This window comes from Rattus rattus, chromosome 16, assembly GCF_011064425.1.
Source record: "Rattus rattus isolate New Zealand chromosome 16, Rrattus_CSIRO_v1, whole genome shotgun sequence".
In the NCBI taxonomy this organism is placed as follows: Eukaryota; Metazoa; Chordata; class Mammalia; order Rodentia; family Muridae; genus Rattus; species Rattus rattus.
In genome coordinates, this window is record NC_046169.1 from 8,454,417 (window position 1) to 8,461,043 (window position 6,627).

A 6,627-nucleotide genomic window follows, 5' to 3' on the forward strand; every position below is an offset into this window, starting at 1 on the left:
CTGCTTACTCTTGCCTCTGTGGGGCAGCCTGGCCATGGTGGGTCTTCTGCCTCGCTGTCTACCCCAGATGCCCACAAGAAGTCAGAGATACTCTGCCTTCTGTCTCGCCCTTCTTATGGGACCCTGAGTCTCCATCTTTAGTCTGCATTTTCTCTTCTGGAAGATGCCCTTGGCAGAAAGCCCGCTGGACGGTGTGGTTTACTTTCTGCCTTAGTGAGGGTTTGCTTAGTGCTGTGGTGAAACACCATGGCCAACAGGAACTTGGGGAGGAAAGGGTTATTTCACTCACAGTTCCACATCACAATTCATCATCAAAAGCACAGAGGTGGGAGCTGACGCAGAAGCTGTGGAGGCTGCTGCTTGCTGGCTTGCTCCTCATAGCTTGCTCAGCCTGCTTTCTATAAAACACAGGGCCACCAGCCCAGAGATGGCACCACTCACAATGGGCTGGGCCCTCCATTATCAATCACTAGATCAGAAAATACCCTATAGGCATGTCTTTAGCCTGTGCTTATGGAGGGATTTTTAGTCAATGTGGATCCCTCTTCTCAGATGATTCTAGCTTGTGTCAAGTTGATATAAACGCACACACTTTCATAGAAATGACCCCCAGTATTTGTGTCCAGCCCAGACTATACCCAGAGCCCATGTGATGTGAGCCTATCTATGTTTACTTTTTTTTTTTTTTTTTTTTTTTTTTTCCTTCAGAACTGGGGACCGAACCCAGGGCCTTGCGCTTGCTAGGCAAGCGCTCTACCACTGAGCTAAATCCCCAACCCCTGGCTTGCTCTTTGACCCCTGTTGTCTTCTGTGCCCAGAACTAGATTCCTCTCCCAAACCTATCCTCTAAGCTGGAGCCTACATAGTCAAACATCTCACCCTGTGATCCCGCTGCGAAATTCCGGTGCAATTCCAGTAATGGACACTAGGGGCGCTACAAGCCTTTGCAAGAAGTCACAGACGGCCAGAACGGCAGGAGTGGACTTCCTTCTACCTTTTGAGTATTTACTAGGTTTTGGGGTCACAGCGTGGGTTATCTGCAGCCATACTGTTCCCCCCAACTACAGATCAGTTCATTCCCTCCAAATCTCCATCAACTCCCCAAACTTTTAGCACTAATCTAAATTCCCAGGATCCAACATTGAGTAAGGGTTTCTATGACCCAGTTTTGGAGACCTCAGCCCAAGATGGGGTGTGCAGTCTTGCTTTGGGTCTCTGGTGGGATGCCAAAGACCCATGATGGGAAATGCATGGCAGGGCAAATGGCTTTTTCATGCCCAGAAAGGAAAAGAGAAAGACGGAAGGCCTCCTTGCTCCAATAACCTAAGGCCCGCCCACTGGCTTCCTCATCGATGACATCACTTCCTAATGGCCTCCTTCCAGCTAAGGTTGGTTTTTGAACCCGTGTGTCTGGGGTAATTCTGTTGCTATTCCAACTGAGTTTGAAGTGGCACAATTGACCATGCTTGCCCAGCATACATGATCCGTAGCACCCCGTAAGCCAGGCCTGGTGGAGCACACCTGCCAGCCCTGCACTCCGGACCACTTCGGACGCGGAGGCAGGAGGAGCAAGCCTGGAAGGTCAGTCTCAGTGACTTAGTGAGTTTGATGCCAGCCTGGGATAGGTGCAACTTTATCTCAGAAAGCAAATGAGGGCTGGGGAGATGGCTCAGCGGTTACAGCACTTGCCTGGCACCGGTGAAGATGGGGCTAGGCTCCCCAGAACCCACAGAAAGGCTGGGTGTCTGTGGCACCTGCCCGTAATTCCGGACTCAGAAGTCAGAGTCTGGGGATCCCCGGGGCAAGATGGCTAGTGAGACGAGTCGTGTTTGTGAGGATGGCCACACGCATGCAAAAAATACATATATGAACACACATGAAAATGGAAAAAAATCAAAAGCAAAAAATCCCCCACAAATATGGGTCTTGAGGGACACCTAATTCCTCAGGTGCAGCACCGTATAAAACACATCATTTGGTGTTAGAGCCTACCTCATATCCACTCCGGAAATGCTCCTGGTGTCTATACTGAGGGTGCAACCGTGGGCAAAGCCAGGCGGCCTCTGGTAAGAGGTCAGCTGTCAACTGGACACAGCCCAGTCATTATCTGAGGGGGTCTCATTTGGGGGGAGGGGATCGGCTGGATCAGATTGGCCTCTGGGCATAACTGCATGGGGCTGTCATAACTGTCAATCAATATGGGAAGACCCAGCCCACTGTGGGAGTTACTCCCACAACACCAAGGGAGACCTGGGCTAAGGAAAACTGGGGATCTTGAACTTGAGAACAAGCCGGCAAACAACTGTTCTCCTGACCGTGTGGTGGCTCATCCTGGTTGTCAACTTGACTAATCCTGTAATCAACTATACCCCCAAGCTGCTGGGCTCTCATGGGAGGAATTTTCTTGACCAGGTTGTTTGAAGCAGGAGGATCCCTCCTTCACTGGGATCAAAACCAGCTTCGTCTGGATTCCAGTGTGGACCGAAGACAGGGAGCTCTTCCAGGCCAGTGGTTCTCAACCGATGGATTGCGACCCCTTTGGGGGCTCAAATGTCCCTTTCCCAGAGGTTCCATATCAGCTATCCTGCATATCAGGTATTTACATTATGATTCATACAGTAGCAAAATTACAGTTATGGGGTGGCAACAAAATAGTTTTACGGTTGGGGTCACCACAACACGAGGGACTGTATTAAAGGGTCACAGCCTTAGGAAAGTTGAGAACCACTGGTTCAGGCCTTCAGCCCCAGATGGACACTGTTGAGACATCTAGCTCTGTAGACTGAATGAGTCCAGGATAGATTTGTCTGCTTCTCTAGTGGGAGGTAGCCATGATTGGACCACCTGGACTACATCCTCTATATGAAATATATATATATATATATATTTCAAAGCCACACCCCCTAACCCTTCTAATCCTTTCCAAACAGTTCACCATCTGGAAACCAAGCATTTAAATATATGAGCCTATAGGTGAGGGCCATTCTCTCCTTCAAACCACCACAGTAACCATACGTGGTTTAGGCAGAATGCTACAGAGTCCTGGGCCTGGTGACATGGATCTGTCATTCTTGCTTTCTTCGGGAAACTGAGGCAGAAGGTCTACATTTGTGTGTGCTATAAAGTAAATTCAAGGCCAGCCTAGGCAACTTAGTCCCTGTCTCAAGTACAAGGTTTTAGTTCATCAGTTCCCATGATAATGCATCGAGATAAAAAGTAAAAAGAGGTTGGGGATGCCGGTCATGGGAGAGCCCCTGCCTAGAATCCCCAGTGAGGGGCTGGGGGTGTGGCTCAGTGGTAAAGCTCCTGCCTAGAATCCCCCAGTGAGAGACTGGGGGCGTGGCTCAGTGGTAGAGCCCCTGCCTAGAATCCCCAGTGAGGGGCTGGGGGTGTGGCTCAGTGGTAAAGCTCCTGCCTAGAATCTCCCAGTGAGGGTCTCCGGGGCGTGGCTCAGCGGGAGAGCTAGTGAATGAGGCCCTGGGTTCCACAAGGATTTTATTAATGAAGCAGACCAGTTCACAGATTTTCACCCTGTGTACTGTGGGGCTGCGTACCAGGGGCTCCCCATGGAGCTCTCTGGCCTGGCTAGGTGCTCAGGTTTAGGTGAGGGGGGAGAGAACTCAGGAAGGGAGGGGGGACTCCTTTTTACCGCTGCTGCTGCTGCTGCTGCTGCTTCAGTTGCTCAGGCGGACTGAACCAGCAGGAGACTGACTAGAGGGCAAGGGGTGCAGGGTTGCTTCTGGTCGATGATGTCAGGAGAGCAGATCTCTTCCCCAAGCAGCAGTGTTACAGCTCCTATGACAGAAGCTCTCAGACGATGGAGTAATTCCTGCACACCTTTGAACCTGAACATGATTTTTTTTTTCTTTTCTATTTTTCGGAGCTGGGGACTGAACCCAGGACCTTGTGCTTGCTAGGCAAGTGCTCTACCACTGAGCTAAATCCCCAACCCCCTGAACATGATTTTTAAAAAAGATGTATTTATTTATTATATGTAAGTACACTGTCACTGTCTTCAGACACACCAGAACAGAGTATCAGATCTCATTACAGATGGTTGTGAGCCACCATGTGGTTGCTGGGATTTGAACTCAGGACCTCTGGAAGAGCAGTCAGTGCTCTTAACCACTAAGCCATCTCTCCAGCCCCTGAACAAGATTCTTTTTTTTTTTCTTTTTTTCGGAGCTGGGGACCGAACCCAGGGCCTTGCGCTTGCTAGGCAAGTGCTCTACCGCTGAGCTAAATCCCCAACCCCGAACAAGATTCTTAAATACAGTTTCAGAATGGGTCAGGATCTGACAGCAGGTACTTCTATGGTTTAGCTTGAGAGCTTGGGAAGACCTCATCTACATATTTGGAGGCGTGGTCCTGCTTCTATGATTGATCTGTATTGAGTCTATGTGACAGGTGGTTATGTTCTCACCTGCAGAGGAGGGGTTGGGTGTTGCCCTATGTGACTGGTCTGTCTCAAACCTCTCCACAGCGGTCTGTGCAGCTCCATGAGGCCTGGATCTCCTGGGAGACTGGTAATGTTCCTGCCATCCCTAAAGATTTCCCGAGGATTCGACCTGTCTTGACCAGGAATCAGGGTACCTTTCATAGCCTGCTGTCCTACAGTGGACCACTTCTATTCCCCAAGGGGTACAACAGCCAATGATGGGGTTCAGGATGTGGTACCCCACATATGTCCCTCAGCTTAGTAAATACTTGAAGGTGTGAGGGTCCATGATTCACCAAAGAATGACACCCTGGACTCAAATCGTATGTAAACGCAAAGAGTGTTTTATTCTGTAGAAGTCCAGCACGCTGGGGTCTCCCATTACCAAGATAGAGAGACGCTGAAGTGAGCTCCCAGGACCATTTTAAAGCACCTTAGGGGATCCCAGGGTGGGTGGGCTTTGTCTTACTCTATCTCTCAGTTCATTCAGTTACTGGGGTGTGGGGGGCTGGCTGGAAACTGCCTAGCCATTGTCCTTGTTTCAGGCCGGGGCAGTTTCTGGCGAGCTGCCTGAAGCCTGGGTTCTCCTTAACTGTTAATCTGAAGCCTGTCATGAAATCAGCCTAGCCTTCTCAAAGGTAAACAATGAATTTGAGATCCCCTCCCCCCCCCACACACACATGGTAGCTCACAATCATTTGTAACCTCACTTCCAGGGGATCTGGCCTCTGTAGGCAATGCACACACGCAGCACACAGACATCCGCACAAGCAATCGCTTATACACATAAAATAAAAGGAGAGAAAACATTTAGTTGTTTGTGAGGCCCAGACAAGGAGGCAAAGGCTTAGGAAGGACTTAGAAAAAACCTCATGGAGGTTCTTCTTCACTGCAGTTATGGGGGCATAGGGCATAGATTGTGGGGCCCAAGGGTCCCAGACTCTGCTGCCAAAACAAAAATGAAGGCAAGGCGTGTGCTGAGGTAAGTAAACTGTCCTGTGGGCCCAACTGAAACAAAGCCACTAGCCACTCCTCCCTTCTTGCTTTGCAAGTGCCTGTGTGCGTGTGCGTGTGTGTGTGTGTGTGTGTGTGTGTGTGTGTGTGTGTGTGCATGTATGTGTTTGTGTATGTCTAAGCAAAAGTCTCTAAGTAGCCCTGGCTGGCCCAGAATTTGCTGTGTAGACCAGGCTAGCTATGAAGTCTGCTTCTTAAGAGTGCGAGAATTACAGGTACATGCCACCACATCTGGCCTTTTCAGCCCTTCCTTGGAGCTCATGGTCCTTGGTAACATCTGGGTGGCTGGGGGCAAAGCACCCTGTCTCTGTTATTCTTTTTACTTACTTCTTTCTATTAGAAACCAACATCCAAAAACATGGAAGCAGGGCTGTGGAGACGGCTACTGAGCTGAGTTCAATCCCCAGGCCTCCCATAGCAGAGGGAGAGAACCTGTCAATCCCAAAGACCGAGGAGAAAGACCACCCAACCAAATCGTCAGGCCAAGTTATTTGAAGCAAGCTTTTAAAAGTCGGTGTTCTTGGGCTGCCTCGTCCTAAGGCTGAGCTCAAGAAGTCGGGGTAGGAGGTTTTCAAATGAGCGACAATAGGCGGGGCCACCTAAGCAGAAGGTAAGGGGTGATCAAAACAAAGTAACCGCAACAGATAGTTGTAGCAAGGTAGCCCTAGGTGGGCAAAGGGCCTTTTGGAACAAAGGGAGGGTTTCCAGATGGTTACAAACAACTTTTTGAAACAGAGACATGATTGGCATTCCTGGAACAGGTGGAACAGAAGCCTCCGTAGTCAAGGTTACAGGTGGGGCATAGCCCAATCCTCCAGAAACAGAGCTTTAATCACGAACAGGGATCCTGGTTTGACTTTCCTGTAAGATGGCTTTTAAGTCTAAAGGCCGGTTCTTTAAACCGACTCCCGAGAGTTGAACTCTGACCTCCCTGTATATGTGCTTCCCTGACTATAAATAAATAAGTACGGGTAACAAACCCTCCACCAAGTGTGGGCCTAACCTCTGAACGGCAGGCCAGCCCCACAGTGAGAGGCCGGCCCCATGGTGACTGCCCCTTTCTTTCCCATGGGTCCTAGGGCTCTGGTGATCATTCTTCTGTAGGATAGTCAGGATTTGGTTTTAGCTGTTTCTCTGAGAGATCCAGGATGAAATCAAGTTTCAAGAGACCAGCA